The sequence below is a fragment of the Saccoglossus kowalevskii genome, chromosome 5 (assembly GCF_978046115.1).
Source record: "Saccoglossus kowalevskii chromosome 5, keSacKowa6.1, whole genome shotgun sequence".
NCBI classification, from domain to species: Eukaryota; Metazoa; Hemichordata; class Enteropneusta; family Harrimaniidae; genus Saccoglossus; species Saccoglossus kowalevskii.
The window spans coordinates 15844634-15863792 of record NC_140645.1 but is presented as its reverse complement, the minus strand read 5'-3'; the positions used below and the strand labels follow the sequence as shown (position 1 = coordinate 15863792).

Sequence of the window (19159 nt, the reverse complement as noted above, 5' to 3'; positions counted from 1 at the left end):
TGCAACCAGTGCCATAATGAAGGCATCAAACAAAAGATGTAACTGACACAAGAAATTGCCATATATGATGCATAAGCAATACACTCAAATTTTACCCCCAAACTGTTATTAGTCACATTGTTATGCTGATGTTAAATATAAAGAAATATTTAATGTGTTTACATTCATCTAGCAGGTATATTGGTATCAACAACCCATTTCAATAAGTTTCTGCAGATAACTTTTCTGAAAATCCGCTTGGACCCCGCCAATGCTGCCTGCAGCTTTAATTTGCACTTGTTTTTTGATCGGTTGTAATTTGATATTGCCTCGCCGTCAACTGAATATGTGCAAACAAACGAAAATCCTTGCTAGCGATTCAATAAAATGAAATTTGTTGAAAACTAAAATCGCCACCACAGGTATAACTTTGAGAATCAAAGCTAAAATTGACTACTTACCACCAATTCATTAATTGAATATACGTCACAATCCCAAATACTAGATTGCAACAAATATTAGAAATTTACTTGGCCGTCATTAGCAACGGACACTGATATGCATTGCCAGTTTTACAATAGCAGCTGAAAATTATAGTAGTCTATGTGCCTTGTGCGAGAAGGAAAGTCATGTGTCATATTCTCCACTGTATACCACATTACTTTTTAGTAGAGGGCACTGCAAAGCAAGCTTTGAAATTAGGGCCAATTTCACCTTGGAAGTTCAGTTTATCTCATATATAGAAGGCACCGTAGTAGGGCAGACATGGAAAAATCATTTGCATATCTGTAAGTTAGGCACTTATAACTTGTTTACACTTGTCAGGTATGAAGACAAACAATGCTATCAGAGAGAAGAAAAGTGGCCTCTGGGACCAAACATTCAGAATAACATGTAACTAGGTACTCTTATACTATGTATTGTGTGGTCGATAAGTCGCCTATTGTGACGATGTCCGACATTAAATAGCCTTCAAATAAAAAATGGTTTATCTGTGTTTGATTGTAAAAGCATGGGATTATTAAAATTTGGTTCATTAAAAATAAATTGTGAATGATAATGATTATCTTTTCTAATTTTATTAAGTGCGTTCCAACATTTTGAAATTCCAGTATAAAAATATTGAATGCACTGTCACAGTGTAAGGCCTGCTTATCGCTTATGAGAGGGCACCATAGAACTCACACTGGACAGGGGGTTCTTTCACTGCTAGAATGGGGTAGACAAGACAATAGTACTGGAAATGAAATATACATACACCAAAATATCGAGTTAAAGCTTCTGGCTTTAATACCTCTGAAAATAATTACCAGAAAAATACAACGAATAAAGTCACTAAAATAGGGGATTGCTGAGGGAAGTGTGCATTGGTGATAACCCACAGTTCCAGGATGTATTATTGGACGACAGTCAATGGCTTCTTCAACACAACAACGAAGAAATACAGGAGTATTGCTTGCAGAGGAATGCTGGTATTCTGGAGGGCACCGCTGGAAGCGGGCGATCGCGGAGCAGTTCATACAAGTCTCACAGAATGATGGTTGTAGCCTGTAATATCGTATCATAGCAGAACACACAGGAAAGCAAATTGAAGTGACGGACAGCAAGTTTAAATGATCGACCCAAACTGTCTTTAGTCTGTCCAATTTATAGGCAGGGACACCACCTGGGTTTCTACATGAGCCAACCAGAATGTAATCTTGCTAGCAGCTGTGTCACGTAGGCAACTCAGTAGATCTTAATCATCCTTTGTTATTCAAATAACAGCACACCTGGTAGATTCCAATTCTCCTTCCAAAGTTGTAACCATTTGTTATGTAAATTACAAGCACACCTGGTAGAACCCACTGTCCTTCCAGAGTTAAAAATAAGTATGACCTGTCAATCACCTCTATGACAGTTATCACAATACACACCGTTCCTTACCATGATTCCATGCACACTTCCATTTGTAGGGTTTGAGGTAATATGACAAAACATGAAATAAAGGATGCTGACATTGCCCCCTCATCAAGACTGAACATGGCACATTTTCAGTCCAATAATCAGCATCAACTGCCAATAAATTCACATTTTTCAAAAATGCAATAAATATTGTAACAGTAATTCTAAGCATTCTAAATCCTGCTTAAATAGTCTGCCCCTATATTCTCTTTACCTTTAATTGCTATAATGCGGTAGCTAAAAGATTGCAAATATAGGGCCCACCGCAATGACTGTTTTAACCTACACCAACTCTACTAAATATACTGACTAATGCATCAGCAACCACTTCAGAAGTAAGTTTCTTTAATGCCACAGCCTGAGGGTATCGTGAAGCATAGTCTACAACAGTTAAAATGTACCTATGACCTCTCTCAGTCACTGAACTGATCAGACCAATCAGATCCATAGCTATCATTTGAAAAGAAACTGCAATCAAGGGCATATTGCCTAATGATACCTTGTTAACACGATCCCTAGGAGTGGTCTTCTGACATATATCACATGACCTGCAATATCTAATAACATCGTCCTGCATACCAGGCAAATAAAACTGAGTTGCTATTCTATCTGTAGTCTTCTTAGCACCCAGATGACCTGCCATAACTGACTCATGAGCAAGTGCTAGTACTTGATCACGGTAACACAATGGTACAACTAATTGGGCACATACTCGTCCTCTATCAACATGAGGTGACTGAAACTCTCTATACATCAGCCCCTTGTTCATCACAAACCTTGCCCGATTGTTACGACCTGTGATCAACTCCTCACCTGTACTCACCAACTTCCTAGCACGCTCTAATGTGGAATCAGACTGCTGTGCCTCTCGCACTGCATCCACAGTAATAGGTTTCTTACCATCATTAGTATCAATCTTATTATGCAATTCCTTGAACTCAGGAACTAAAAGCCTACGTAATGGCTTCTTCTCAGCTATCTTCTGATCCCTAGTCTGTACCACATGTACGACATCAACACCATCATCCTCACTGGAATCAATGGAGGGTTCACAACCACTCCCACTATCTGAAGGCTCTCTTATTCTAACACCAGGAGAAAACCTTCATTCATATAGGGCACCCTAGCCTGACTACTAGTAGATGTACAACCTTCATTACCTGAGGGAACACGTCTAGTCTCAATACCCGAAGGACAACAACCTTCACCACCAGAGGGCACACTAGTCCCATCACTCGAAGGAGTACTATGTTCACCACCCGAGGTATGATTCCATGCACACTTCCATTTGCAGGGTTTGAGGTAATATGACAAAACATGAAATAAAGGATGCTGACATGCACAAAGACCTACAGTCAATATGTGTAACAAGAAGACAGAAACCCACATTTTTTGATTAAATAGTCAAGGAGAGAGAATAATGGGTGGTCATAGTCTGCTCACAAGTATCGTTGGATTAACTACAACCTCTTGGCCTTGATCATGGATGTTAGGTGAATCAGATCACGTCCTTTGTATGAGGTTTGATTCAAAACAATGCCACCATTCTCGTTTATGTAAAGCATATTCCAAAGTACGTTAAGACCATGACATTTCCATTGTACATGTAAACCCATGGGGGAGTCAAAGCCATATTTCTACTGCTTAACGCATAAACCATGAAAAAAAGTTGGCATTGCCCTGCTGTTTGTTCCTGGGATAGTGATACCTTCAATCGTTGGTATCAGGCTATAACTAAATTGCGGCTAGACAGTGTTAGGACGCCCTCAGCGATGGAGATTGAAATAAAAACTCATAGAAATCAGAATCCAGAATGTCAAAAAAATTCTCCCGGTAGCCGATTTATATCAGTGGTTCTCGAATAGACCATTTTCCGTTCACTGCGAGAATCACGCGTTATGTGTGAAATCGAACGTAAAAACAGGACAAATAAAGATCATAGCGTTGTAGTCGCGTCAAACATCGCGTGGGATTCGACAAACGCGAAAGTATTTCGGGGACATTTCCATGCTTAATAATGTGCTGTCCACATTTGATGATAGGCAATTTCGATTAAGTAAGGGTATTCGGAAGCAATATTCCTCTGTCGAAGATCGGCCGGTCAATGTAAGCTACGAAATAAAGAAATTCTAGTTCAAAATCAAATCGTTGGATTTTTGCGACAGACGTTCGACGCGCGTCTTTCATGCATCTCGCGAAATCTCGCAATTGTACGGAAAATCACCTATTTTAGACATGCTTGACTGATAAAATTAGTTCATCAAGCGTTACTGGACTATCACACACTTCAGCCTTGTCAGTGTCAAGTTGAGGAAGATCACACAGAATTGTATTTTGATTTTCCTCTGAAATAAGAGAGGGCGAAAACAAGTCACATTGGAACTGCCGAGTTATTTTCCATATTTCTGATATTTCTTCAGCAAGGGTGTTGTCATGGTTAAAAGTTGAGTGATTGTCTTGTGCGTTATTTTCTTACAAGATTGAAAAAATAATATACTACTTGTGTCAGACTCATTTAAAATTTGAGGTCGTGAGCGAAACGATGAACCTCAGGTTTTGTTTTTAATGAGTGATGAAAGAGCAGTTGTTTTTCGTTTATTTTCCGCAGTTAAACTTTGATTTTAGGTGAGGCGAGCGTCACGATTATTAAGTTCTTTCAATTCATTTGATTGCTTAGAGTAGAGATGAACTCCCTCACCATAATAATGGGGTGGATGTGACCAAGGTGAGACATGGTTCTTTTGAAAGTATTTGAGACAACCAGGAGACCTGCCCCGTTGACATTAAGTAAATGGTATGTCATCTCGTTCACAGAAACTTTTAGGTGAAGTAGACAAGCACTAACAACACTGTGCAAACTCATCATCTGACCAATCATGCATTTCGTAGCGGAAGATTTTCAAGAATATCACCGTTGTATCTGTAGGTTGAGATCGCATTTTTTGCTAATTTTTGGAGTCAAAAACGCCAGGTTAAGAAAGTGACCCGGTGGAAAATATGGAGTTCTGTTTCCTAACTTGTCTATTTTTATGTGTAGTGAAGAAGGTACGGACCTCCGATTGTTAATAAAAGACTTGTTATGGGTAACAAGTGACTGTGGTCTGTTTGGTGGCTGGCTAACATCCTGGTCGACAAAATCGAATATCCAATAGTGTCCAAATAAGTAGGCAACAGAAGTAAATACGGACCGATTGTTGATACGGATATATGCATGTGTTTTAGTCGGACAGTACATGGACACCAGAGTTTGCTCCAGACATAGTATACTATGCAGTATGCTCCAGGAATACTCTACACGAAACGTGCACCAAACAAAAAAACACTTTCACCTACCTTGATATAGCTCACAATCCACTGCTGGTCTTCGAAATGAAATAAATGAGATCGGTGACCGTTAGTACACCCCTCGTTTGCACTGTGCGTAGTAACCTTGATCCTAATCACACAAAAAACAAACAGGTGATCTCAGAAGTATTGGTATTGGAGTTAAACGGCTTCGTTGAGGTCTGCTTCTTGTAAACGCAAGAGGTTGTACAACTGTGACCTGTAGAGTCACGTGCAAGGGTGATTGAGGTCAGTTTAACAAAGGCCGCTGTACGTTTTGTCGTTTGCTCATTTGGGATAGCTAAGTATTCCACATACAAAAATATAAATTGAAATAGAGGTTCCCATATTCAATTTTCACCAAGACCGTACTATTTCAAGCTACAGGGTGTCTATCCTCGGGGGCATCCGGGCATTTTCACCGCCTGGCAACCCACGCGGTGAAAACAAAGGCCAGAAATTCTCAGAAAAACCGGAGTGAAGTCATCCGCCAGTCGCCATCCGCCAGTCAGAATATCCGCCAGTCGCATCCGCCAGTCAATAATGTTGAATGTTCATACAAAATAAAAAAAGTTACCTCTTTTAATAATCGCTGGTTCATACGGCTGTGGAAACCATTAAAACATATTTTTTTCGGAAAAATTACGATTTTTAGATCAAATTCATAAAACACACTAAAATTCCTCCATTTGGAATGGTTGTTGACACTCCCCTGAACAGTGTAATAAGATTAGCCCTGCGTGTGTAACATATATAAATTTGGTTGTTCAGGATTACTTCAAAGTTGAGTTTGTGTTGTTTTCTCGAATTTTCACCTACTCAACCGGCGTTCCACAGCAGCGCGCACGGAGCCGTCTTGTGACGTAGCTCCGTCCCCGAGGATATGGCGTCGTATTCCACCAGATTGAAGTCATCCGCCAGTCGCCTTCCGCCAGTCAAATATTTTTTTGTTCATACAAAATAAAAAAAGTTACCTCTTTTTATAATCGCTAGTTCATACGGCTGTGGAAACCATTAAAAAAATATTTTTTTGGAAAATGACATTCTAACATTCCTCCCGAGTTGAGGCGATAGCAACCACAGTTTGAATATTCGATACACATGAACTAACTAGTAATAAATAATCTCCAGTATCTATAAAGTATAGAAAATATTTCAGACCTTTGGCACAATCATTATTTTGGTTGCAATTTGGGGTCAAATGACGATTTTAAGATCAAATTCATAAAACACGCTAACATTCCTCCCAAGTTCAGGCGATCACAACCACAGTTTGAAAATCGATAAACACGAACTAACTCGTAATACATAATATGACAGAACCCACACACCCTGCCCGTGGCTTTTGTTGCGTATGGAAGTTATTTTCACGAGTGATGCGGTGTATCCTGCGGCCGTACTTTCACGAGCGAAGCGAAGCGAGTGAAAGTACAGCAGAATACACCGCATCGGGGTTCTGTTATTATCACATATGTTCCATATTTGATTATTTCATATTGAAGAAAGAACGTGCAAACCGGGATGGAATTTAGGTCGGGGAACCCCATTGCCCATTAATATGTTCCAATATAAGTGTTACGCCCTAGAAGCCGTGTCAGTGTAGAACGCGCCCGAAGAAATTGTACAAAATAATTTAGGGGGGTGTATTTCACACTTTTTATCGCCATACGCGGTTACTACACATTGGCAACGTTACAGTATCGCATCAAAATGGGAGAGGGCGTCCTCACATACCGCGATGCTTCCTCGGATCATATTTTACAGTCATGGGTTCACTTCAACAGTTCGCCCTGGAAGTAATAACCAGCAAACGTGTCATACATCGTGACTTACCTGGATAACGATTTATTTTTCAGTAATCAGACATACTGATTCAATTAATCTCATAATTTTAGGTCGCAATAAATAACTCTATTGCCGCTTTTCCTACCTGCGCAGCCACTACAACGAACAGGGCTCTACTAGTAACGTCCGTGTTTCAGACAGTGAGATTTAGCGGTTCGTCCTGTTGATCAGTGGGGTTGTTATTATACGACGCTCTACGCTCGTACGTCTGCTTTAAACCGACGAAGCTCAGCATCGCATAATGTTACTGTTGTTGTATGGGTGTATTGTTCACAGTGGGATACAGTATTATTTCAATACTCGGTAGTAAGTAGCCTTAAACGGTCGGCGATAGCTATTGCGCCCTCGCCGTAGTTTGCGCCGCAGTGAATTTGTCGCCGAGGGCGCAGTAGCTATCTCAGACTGGCGGCAGGAGGTGCTCGACACTGCACTGTGATACATTCAGTTTATAACACGGAAAGATGCAGAGAGTAAAGATTAACGAAACCTGAACGTCGTTAAAATGTGACATTTGAACATACCACACTTACGCCATGATTGACATCACTCAATATTTTTTAGTTGTTGTTTCATTGAGTTTGAAAGTGACTCGCTACGAGAATCTGTGCACAGCACAGAATTGTCAAATACGCTACGTATATTGTATCATAGTCGAAACCACAGAAGCGAAGGTCGTTTATATATGTGGTAATTTATTTAACCAAGATTTTTAGATTTGATATCCTCGCGTTGCGTTGCCTAACAGTTACATCGCGTCGACAATGAATTACGAAGTATTTAAAAATTATCGCTGACGGAGAAACTTTACATACAATTTACTCGCGCGTACATGATTAAAACACAACACATTTATTATCATCATCTCCCGGTCAATGGCTATTCTCGACGTGGTAAGAAGAGCATTGAAGCTAATGGTGTTGTTAAAAAAATGTATTCGTAGGAAGAGATAGACACGTTTGCAGAAAATGTTAATATGAACTAACAATTTCATCACGTTGATTGACTTTCTATTATTATATATATATGTTGGTAGTAACAAAACGTGTTCCGAAAGATTCGCTCATTCAACTGATAAATAAATTGTAACTGTTTAATCTTTCATCACGACTCGTTCATATTTATTGACAGTGAGTAATCGCATGAGTTTTAGCTGTCCCGAAGCACGAGATGTGAAAACGTATCAAAGCTCGGAAATAATATCATAGCTATGAAAGAGCTGTGTTAAACAGTCTCTTTTTTGTTAGTGTGTATGCTCCTATCAATCATTCTTCGCCACTTACATTCATATAAAGCTAGGCGAGTGTGTGTGTGTGTGTGTGTGTGTGGGTGTGTGTGTGTGTGTGTGTGTGTGTGTGTGTGTGTGTGTGTGTGTGTGTGTGTGTGTGTGTGTGTGTGTGTGTGTGTTTGTTTGTAAACGGTTTACTCTTCCATTGAGTAAAACGAATTTCGTCTCAAGCTATGTTTTTAATATAATTAAATATAATATCAAAATCCTTCGTTAAACCGCCGAGTCTGTCGTTTCGACGCGACCTCGCACAGTACCCGTTTTTTGTACGAACGAAAATTGTACATGAGGCTTTTTATTTCTCTCTATCTGAAAGACAAACAACAGCGCATGCACAACAAAGGCGAAGGATCGTGTACCTCTATCTATCACCGGGTCGACCGAGTAACGAACAACGCACTCATGGATTTAAAAAATAAACTTGTACGAACGAAACATTTTATTCGTAACGAACAACGCTAAGCTCTTGCGTTAACTTCTATCTGACTTAAGGTCTACTCATAAATAAAAAAACAAACAAAAAAAAAACAAAAAAAAACACAGAATTTATTCATTTTGCAATATCTGATTTAAGCCTTTTTTTCGAGATAATCATGGTTGTGGAAAGTCACCATTTCACCACTATTATAACACTTTTACCACAGATTCCTATGGCAGAGATATTATGCAATATCCCACAATCTAGTCCGCTGACATCATATGCTGGAAAATCATATATTGTTAATGAGGGAGTAATTTGGGTTTTAGAAAGTGTCAAAAATACAGTTTTTCTTTAACACTGTGTTCTATGGAATTGTTCAAAAAATATCAATTTTCAAGAAATATTAGGACACGTTTTTCAAAAAGTATAACACACTATTTCATTGTACCATGAGACATTAACTTCATGATTGTACACAATAAACTAATGTCATGTGATTTATGACAAATTTTGTCAAGAATTATGACTGCCTTAAGAAATGATAGAGCATTTTCGTTCGTTAATATTGAAATCGACTTTCTTATTCAGTCAATCAGATAAACGTACGAGTTTTCAATTTATTTAGCCACAGACTGCGTTGTTTGTTAGTAAGACAGAAACGTGTAACGTTTTTTTTGTTCCTCTTCCCCCGCTCCCCCATTGGGTTTTCAAGACTGCGTAGTTGATCGCTTTTTATTAACGATTAGTACTACCAGTACGGATAGTCAGTCGCTTTAAAGAAACCACATCGTTCATCGCTAAATAAAGTCATATTCTATACCGGCTACTAATTCATTAGGTTGGGCGAGTGTGTGTTTGTAAACGCTTTACTTCATTGAGAAACAAGCGATGTTTTTAATATAGTTTTACACAAGCTCGGAAGCAAAAAATCTTTTGTTTCTACTGTTTCGATGCGACCTCGCACGGTACCCGGTTTTTTTTCAGACCATCTCTTCGCGAATTTTTACCATCGGACGACTTGTTTTCTGGACAATACGTCAAACCGACTCGGGCTCGTACATAATGAACGTTCAATCAAAGGGTGTTATCCAATCGGGTCGTTTCATCGAAATAAACAGGTTGTAAACAGGTCATAAAAAACATTGTTTGGAAGGCTTTTAAATCATCGTGCGGGCTGTGAGCTCTATCTGAATGACGGGCTCGTACATAATGAACACTGAATCAAAGGGTGCTATAACAATCGGGTCGTTTCATCGAAATAAACAGGTTGTAAACAGGTCATAAAAACATTGTTTCGATCATCAAACGTACTGGCAAGGCTTTGAAATCATTGTGTTGGCGTAAGTTATGAGCTATATCTAACAAAACGCACACAAATGATTTCAAAGCTTTGCCAGTACGTTTGATGATCGAAAAGATGTTTTCCAATCTGTTTATTTAGATGAAACGATGCGATTGTAATACATTTCAGGACCGCCTATCATCTTACAGACAGACTCACCAAGTAATTACAGTTAATGACGAGTCGTACTATTTTAATTCCAGGCAATCAGTAATAAAAAATGTCGTGGAAGAGTATGTTTTCGAAATAAAACGTAACGTAAAAATGTTTGTCGATAGGACGAAAAATAATCTATTCAACAGTTTTAAAGTCATTGACCTCGATGATAAATACGGTGGCGTTCGTACAAAGATGATGAAACTGGGGGGGGGGGGGGGGGTAACCCTATGGAATAACTTACTATTGCATATCAGAAATTCAGCCTCTTTAGGCATTTTTACGAAAACTATCTTAGTGAAAAATTTGTTGTAAATGGCTCAAGCTTATAGTGTGTATATTTTGTGTTCCTACAGAGAGGGCCAATACAAATTACTTTATTGTATATTAGCCTACCCTACCCTACCCTACCCAAAGTGTTAAATAAATCTACCACCGCTAACAAAACAGTATTACAAATTCAATAAGCCCGAAAATATACTTCTCGATGTTAGCGGGGTTTCTAAATCTAAACACATCGAAAAGAGATTACCACGGTAATTACAAAGTGTTTGATATATAAATAGAATTTTTATAAATAGTTCATGTCATTTTATTCACCGTATCATCAAAAAATGAGTCTCGAAGCCTACGTTGAAAGTCAGCGCGAATTTTGTGTTGACGTGTACAATGCATTGACTTCGACTGGTAAAACAAAGAACATAATGTTCTCGCCTTACAGTAATAATCTCAAAAACAGGTCTTTGCAGAACGCCGAAAGAAGGTGAAGAGAAATACGCGTTACGTACTTCCAATGCCATTTTTGCTGACAATCGAGAACAATTGTATGAACCTTATCGAAGCGTTTTACGGCGGTGGATTTCATGAATAACGCTGCCAGTGTGATAAATAAATGGGTGTCTCGTAACACGGACGACTTTATCACCGACCTCGTATCGGACCTCGATTCAATGGTTATCGTCAACGCAATAAATTTCATAGGAAGGTTGGAACATCATTTTTAATCCGGTTTATACAACCCTCCAACCAGTTCGCACGAGTGATGGTCTGGTAAATATCGTGAAGTTTCCATCAATAAATCTCAAATATTAACGAGATACGGATAGCCAAATTCTCCAAATACCTTATGAATATGGCGCTTCGATGTACATTATCAACGCAGAATGATGACACAAATTAATGACGGTAGATAGATTGGCGAACCAAATATTTGTGAAAGCGTACAAGTCTGAGGTTAATTAATGGTTACCTAAATTAAATATCGAGTTTCCGCTAAAGGAAACTATGACGAAATTGGGTATGACAGACATGTTCGAAGCGAGAAAAGCAAACCTATCGGGATTGGCAGAACATTTACACGTAACTGACGGTACTAGTATTCAAAATATTGTTTTAGACATGTACAGCTGCTTCTTCAATGTCGTGTGGATAGAGACTTTCAATCAATGGGCGCTATACAATCGCTTCGTTTCATCTAAATTAACAACAGTTGCATTGCATATTGATTTATTAAAATATGTATTTTGAACACATATGTATTACCCATATTTATACGTACCAAAAATAAGACGAGACCCATTTCATTTGTTTTGAAATCGATACGCAAGTTGTTTGCCCAGATAGAAGAGCTTTCAACTGCGTTGTAGTCGGGTAGAAAATAAAATAGTCAATTTGTGGACATCCGTACGAGCTTAGCGTTGGGCGGATGTTTCGTTCGTACAAGTTTGTTTTGAAATCGATGAATGCGATTTTGTTTGTTAGTGGGGGCGGGCGCGGGGGTTGGCACACTGCAGAAATAGGGCCAAGGGCTGCGTGTATGGCATATATCATCGAATAACGTTTGCTTTTGTTCCGCTTCCCCCCGCTCCCCCACCCCTATTGGGTTTTTAAGACTACGTAGTTAATCACTGTTTATTAACGATTAGTACTACACGTACGGATACCTTTAACGAAACCGTTCAACGAGGTCATGTTCGTATCGTACGTGCAGGCTACTAAGATTATACTTAGTCGCTTGGGCAAGTGTGTGTTTGTAAACGCTTTACTCCATTGAGAAACAAGCGATGTTTCTAATATAGTTTTACATATGCTTGGAAGCGAAAAATCTTTTGTTTCTATTGTTTCGACGTAACCTTGCACAGAACGCGTTTTTTTTTCAGACCATCGTTGAGTCAACTTTTTCCATCCGTACGTGATGCATAGTTAAATATCTAAGTCGTAAAAAAACGTCGTTACACAATAAATCGACCATCAAATGTACTGAAACTCAGTACTTCAACTATCTGAATGACTTAGTAACCGACGCACGAAGTCAGTACGAAACTATGTTTTATTTATTTATTTATTTAGAAACGCGCGAGTGTATTGCGTTTCAGGACCGCCGTATAACGATTACAGACTTATCGCTGAACTTTACATAAAATTTACTCGCGCGTACGTACGAAATAAAATTTAAAAAAGAAAATTACTATCATCATCTCCCGGCCAATCGGGGGTTATTCTTGACGTGGTGAGAAGAAGAAGGGTATTGAAGTTAAACACAAAAAAATCGTAGGAAGACACTTATAATATGAAAGTATTAGCGGACAACGTTGACTGACTTTCTACTATAAGCATACGTTGGCAGAACGTGTTTCGAACCATTCATTAAATAAATTGTCACTGTGTTTTTTGTTCCTCGCGACTCGTTTATTGACAGTAATCGCATGAAACCCGAGATGCGAAAACGTATCGTCTATGCTTGGAAATATATATCGTAGCGCTTATATTCCACGCGTTTGAACGTAACCACAGTGTTGTAACGAACTGATACAATTCAAGTGAAACCGATCTGTGTTAAACAATTCTCTTTTTTTTTTCTCTCTTATCAGACGCTTTACTCCATTGAGAAACACATCATGTTAGTTTAATATAGTTTTACACATGTTCGCAAGCAAAAATCATTTGTTTCTGTTGTTTCGACGTAACCTTGCACAGAACGCGTTTTTTCAGACCATCGTTGAGCCAACTTTTTCTATCCGTACGTGATGCATAGTTAATTATCTAAGTCGTAAACAAAACGTCCTTACACAATCAATTGACCATCAAACTGGGGCAAGCGTTTGAAATCCATGATTGTCCGTTCGTACTGCGTGCGTTGTTAGTCGGCCAGATAGTGGAAGTAATAAAAAAATACGGCTGATCTGCACTGGCTCGGAAGATGAATTCTGATTGGCTAAAAAAACCAAAAAACTTGTGGCGTTGAATGCACGTTCATTGTCAGTATTGTTATGCAAATTCAAACTAGCTAATCATTTACAACCTTCCGAGCCAGTGCAGATTAGCCCAAAAAATACTAACGTGCGGGCGTTGTTCGTAAGTGGTAATACAACGATGAAACATGCTTTGTTACATCTGAATACAACTTAGAATGAATATTATTTGCGTCTCTATATGTCAATCGCAAACTGTATTTATCGGGTCTATATATCCACTTGTTGTATTTATCGGGTCTATATATCCACTTGTTGTAAAACGTTGCACTGGGTAAAATCAGATGGCTACAATAAACAGTGTTCAACTATGCATGGACAGCCGATTTAATTGCTATAACTGTATGATTACTTTTACTTTATTTATGTTTTCTATTAGTAGTTTTTATTTTTTTTATTTCACTTAAGTAACTATTTCCGCTATGAGTGTTAATAAAGATTTGATACGACTGTTTTTGATATCCGTGTTTGATTTCATTTTTTGATACGTTACATAAAATCGCCTATGGTTGGTTACACTAGGGTGTGTGTGTGTGTGTGTGTGCGTTGTCGGTAACCAGGGTAAGCAAAGAAAAAGTACCCCTATCGAACCAGTAGGGGCGGGCGCTCAAACAGGAGACAAACCGCGTTTTGACGATGAAACTATTATATTTGTCGATCAATGTAAAGTAAATAACTTTATTGATTGCGCATTGAAACTGAAAATGATACAATAAAATTTAAATTGCTGTAACAAACTAAAATGTATGTACCGTGTCTCCGGGCCAGTCAGTCTACGGCGTAATCTGCGACCCCGAGTGATATTAATAAAAAGAAGTTTGTTCCCTCGCACTGTATATAGTTTCATTCCCGGGGAACGCGCTGTCAATACAGGGTTCGGTGCAATCTGATTAAAATCTGATGTAGTGTACGGGCTTTAATTATTTTGGCTATAAACTTATTTTAATTTTATTTTTTATTACTTTTGTTATTAATGCCCTTTTATTTTATTATTTTACTTTGATTTTGATTTTGTGATTTTTTTTTAATTCCGCCCTACCTACATCTGATCCGACGCCTATGTAACGAGATTTCAATGAGACCCACTATCGACGATTTTAGTCAACGAATCACAGACCTCCTTCTATAGCGCACATGATGACGTCACCGGGCGGAGTCGGGTGACAAACACACTCAAATAAAATGGCGGATTATACTGACGTTAGCGACCGAGAATAACACGGCTTTTCGGTAAGTTTATCATTGTCAAATGCAACGAAAGTCATTTTTATGTTAAAATTGTGGCTCGAATGGTTCGACTTTAGATCGTTATTTTGCATAGTTATTCTGGGAGTGACGATTTTGTTTCCACCGTTTCGACCGAACACCAGTGTCTTTTTCCAGTCGCCTGCCCTGGAGACGGGTGATGTTTTGTTGACGATCGGGCCAACATCGTCTACGGCATTGAAGCAGAGCTGTAAATATTCATCAAATTGTATCAACATTTTGTACATTATGCAATAACTCTTTATTAAAGTAATTGAGCTGATTTGGACTGGAATAAAATATTTTTTATTGGAACACAACGCAATTGATCAGGAAATATTTTTTGCTCCAATTTTCTGCGTCGATGCCGTGGGCCGGTGACCGTTATACAATTTAAAATCAGTTTGCATTGTTTACTATAGCTGTTTACAGTGTTCTAATCATTACGATTTACTTATTTTTTTGCTTCCATTCTAGATAATTATGCTCAGTGATGTAAAATTGAAGCGATGACTGAATGAACGAACCTTGGCTGGCGAAGATGTATCTGGAAGTGTACACATTTGTTGGAAGTGAAAAAAATATTCAATGTAATGACAAAAATTGTAAAATGCTGTGGAATTTCTTTTGCAAATAAAAATATACTAGCAATTTTCTATTAATGGTTTATTCAAGTGGGCAAAATATAATGTACAAAAAGATTGCCCGTAGAGTGTCGCTACACTGAAAAGTAAGCAACCGACAGCCTGTATAAAAGGAGGGCTGTGATTGGCTGTTACTTACGCGAGATTTGAACGGGACTTACATAGGCGTCGGATCAGATGTAGGTAGGGCGGAATTAAAAAAAATCACAAAATCAAAGTAAAATAATAAAATAAAAGGGCATTAATAACAAAAGTAATAAAAAATAAAATTAAAATAAGTTTATAGCTAAAATAATTAAAGCCCGTACACTACATCAGATTTTAATCAGATTGGGTTCGGTGGTGGGGTGGATGGAAGAAAAAAATAGAGAGGGGGGTGCAGCAACAACGTTAGAATATAATAGCAGTACTGAGTAGTCGATTCGTTGAAATCGGGTTCACAATCACCTTCAGTGACAGATGAAGGCGAAAACAATCAGTCATAGAATGCAACACGTAAATGCCGACGTGACGGTGGTAAATTCCCACCCATTGCCGAGAATCCTGACCCCCCTGATGATTCTCCACTGCCACCCTTTCCGCCAACCCCAGTTTTAGAGTTTAACCAAGACTACTCTCCAGGGTCTATGATTAATGAGTCGCAAGGTTTATTTTCAACTTCATCAGTAAGTGAAACCACTGCAGGCATCGAAAAACAGCCTGAAACTAATGAGTGTGAAAACGATGACAACGTTTCCGCCATGTCAGACACACCAAGTTTAAATGAACAAATAAAATCCATATCAAACACATCTATTGAAGAATTCCTAGTGGATACAATGCACTCAAAAGTATTCATTTCAAAATGTTTTATCTAGACCTCAAAGTCCTGGCTAAATATCTGATAACTTACAGAAACTTGACAAAACTCACAACATCTCAAAAAGCACGCATTCTGAAACTGGTAAATAAAATAAAACTACATATTAAAAACTACTGGTAACTTCACTGCCGAATTCTAATTTAATCCGTAACCATGGCAGCATCTCTTTCAGCAACCACACTGAATGCCAACGGGTGTCGGGACGCACTCAAAAGATACCAGGTGTTTGAATTTTTAAAGCGTAATCACAACGCTGATTTACATTTATTATAGGAAACGCACACACTCGCTCAAGATGAAAACACGTGGAAAGTGATTTGGCGCGGCAGGTGTCTGTTTTCACATTGCACTACTAAGCAGGCTGGTATAGCTATTTTATTTAAACCAAATAGCAAAGTAAACATTATTTCCTGCAAGGAAATAGTACCTGGGCGCCTTTTACATGCCCATGTTAACATTAATAACAACCCGGTTCATATAATCAATGTTTATTCACCCACTAATGGTATTGAGCGTATGGAATACTTTAAAGTACTGAAACACCATCTCAATACTTTGAATGGGGACCCCATACTAATGGGAGGGGATTTCAACTGCACAATTGACCCACATCTTGACCGCAATGGTGGTAATGAACATGACATTCGTACTTCGCACTTTCTCAACGCAACCTTACACCGTTTCAAACTTGTCGATGCGTGGCGCAACCATCACGGGAATCAAACAAACTATACTTGGGGTCGGTGTAACACACTTGTACGTCTCGACAGATTTTATGTCAAGTAAACACATCATGAACCGTGTTAAAACCGTATCTATCAATAACACTGCATTTGGTCTTTCAGACCATTCACTTGTGTATATTAATATTTCTCAAAAGGTTGTCAAAAATCATAATCCAGTGTGGTGTATGAACACTGCGGTTTTGGATGACAATGACTATTCAGAGTTGATCACAGACTTTTGACGCGACTGGCAAACGCAGCATAATCTTTTTCAAAACATCCAAATGTGGTGGGACGTTGGGAAACATAAAATCAAACATTTTTAACTCAACAGTATTGCTACTTTAGACACAGTACTCATAAGAAAAATAAAACTGACCTAGAGAATGACATTCAAATCATGGAACATAATCTTGTTAACAATACTGATCTCCCCCAGGAATATAATGCGAAAAAGCAGCTGCTCGCTCAACTAACGCGTAGTGAGGTCAAAGGAGCTGCAGTACGCGCGCGCCATAAATACATTAATGAAAGTGACATATGTAATTCTTTCTTTTTCAAGCTCGAGAAAGAAAATGGTAAAAAGAAAAACATTACACACCTTAAGCGTCAAGACACCGTGACTAGCTTGACAGAATCTAAACGAAATACGTCAACTTATCCGCCAATTTTACAAAAAATTGTACACACCCGAAACCATTGATATAAATGTACAACACTTAATTTTACAGGATTTACCACAGATTAGTGAAGATGACTGTGCTGAACTCGATGAGGAGATCTCGTTTGATGATCTCAGCAACACAGTTAAGCAACTTCCTAGAGGGCGCACGCCGGGTATTGGCGGTCTGCCCAATGAGTTCTACCAGAAATTCTGGCCTATAGTTGGTAAAGATTTTCATTCAGTTGTTATGTCTTCCATCAGTGATGGCTTTCGTCTTTTGACTTGTACGCGTGATGTCATTACTCTCCTTCCTAAGAAGGGCGACTGCTCAAACATAAAAAAATGGAGACCAGTAAGCTTGTTGTGCAGTGACTACAAAATACTCACAAAACAATTTCACTACGACTTCGCTCTGTATTAGGTACCATCATTCACCCCGATCAAAGCTGTAGTATCCCTGGTCGTCATATTCATGACAATATTAACGTACTGCGCGATAGCATTGATCTGTCTAACATGTCTAACATCCCCCTTGGCATTGTGGCGCTAGACCAAGAAAAAGCTTTCGACAGAGTCAACCAGTCGTACTTAATAAACACCCTGCAAGCTTTTGGCTTTAGCAACACTTTCATCTCTTATATTCAGCTTTTATATCACAATGCAAAGGCATCGATTCGCTGTAATGACTCCCTGATCCCACCACTATCCCTGACACGGGGGATTAGACAAGGCTGTCCCCTTTCCACACAGTTGTATGTTCTTGCCATTGAGCCGCTTCTGAACAAAATCAGAAATGATAGTCAAATTCAGGGTATTCTGATATCGGGAACGGATGGTAAACACTGTAAACTTGCAGCTTATGCGGACGACGTAGAGCTTTTAATCACTCGAAATCGAGATTTCAACAGAGTGAACTACTGGTTGCAAATTTATGGGCGCGCATCAAACGCAAAAATTAATTTGGAAAAGACTGAAGGGTTATGGGTTGGTGAGTGGCGTGGCCGCACAGACACACCACTAAATATCAAATGGAACAATACTGGTCTTAAATTACTAGGTGTATACTTGGGGAATGACAGGAACTATATAGACAAAAATTGGGTTGAGTTCGTTCAAAAAGTGGAAAACAAAATTGAATTCTGGTCGCACTTTGCTTCCGGAATGTCGTATAGAGGGCGCACACTTATTATAAACCACATTATTGCATCTCAGTTGCTGTACCGGCTCAACTCATTGTCTCCACCCACTAACACCATTTGTCACATACAACGTTTACTCGTGATTTTTTTGTGGCAAGGCCGTCATTGGATTCCTGCTGAGAAACTTCATCTCGCACTTGATAAAGGCGGTCAAAATGTTGTTGATATTGCTTCAAGCACCAAAGCCATGCGAGTGAATTACATACAGAGATATCTATACGACGACAATGATCACCCGTGTTTCAGATTCACAGATTTTTTCTATGCAAAGTA

At 38.8% G+C, this 19159-nt stretch overlaps 1 protein-coding gene across 2 annotated transcripts in view; it reads right to left on the bottom strand.

Moving 5' to 3' along the window:
* LOC100376080 (uncharacterized) overlaps window positions 1-17811 on the bottom strand; it is a 37247-nt gene extending 19436 nt beyond the window's left edge. The window contains exons 1-2 of one of the 2 annotated variants that reach the window (XM_006823237.3): window positions 17625-17811; window positions 5257-5359 (exon numbers count right to left, since the gene is read on the bottom strand). The gene's annotated coding sequence lies outside the window, so the exon portion shown is untranslated. Of the gene's footprint in view, window positions 1-5256; window positions 5715-17624 lie in introns of those variants that run through there. The other variant, XM_085499152.1, reaches the window with a different exon arrangement.
* Window positions 17812-19159: the final 1348 nt, after the last annotated feature.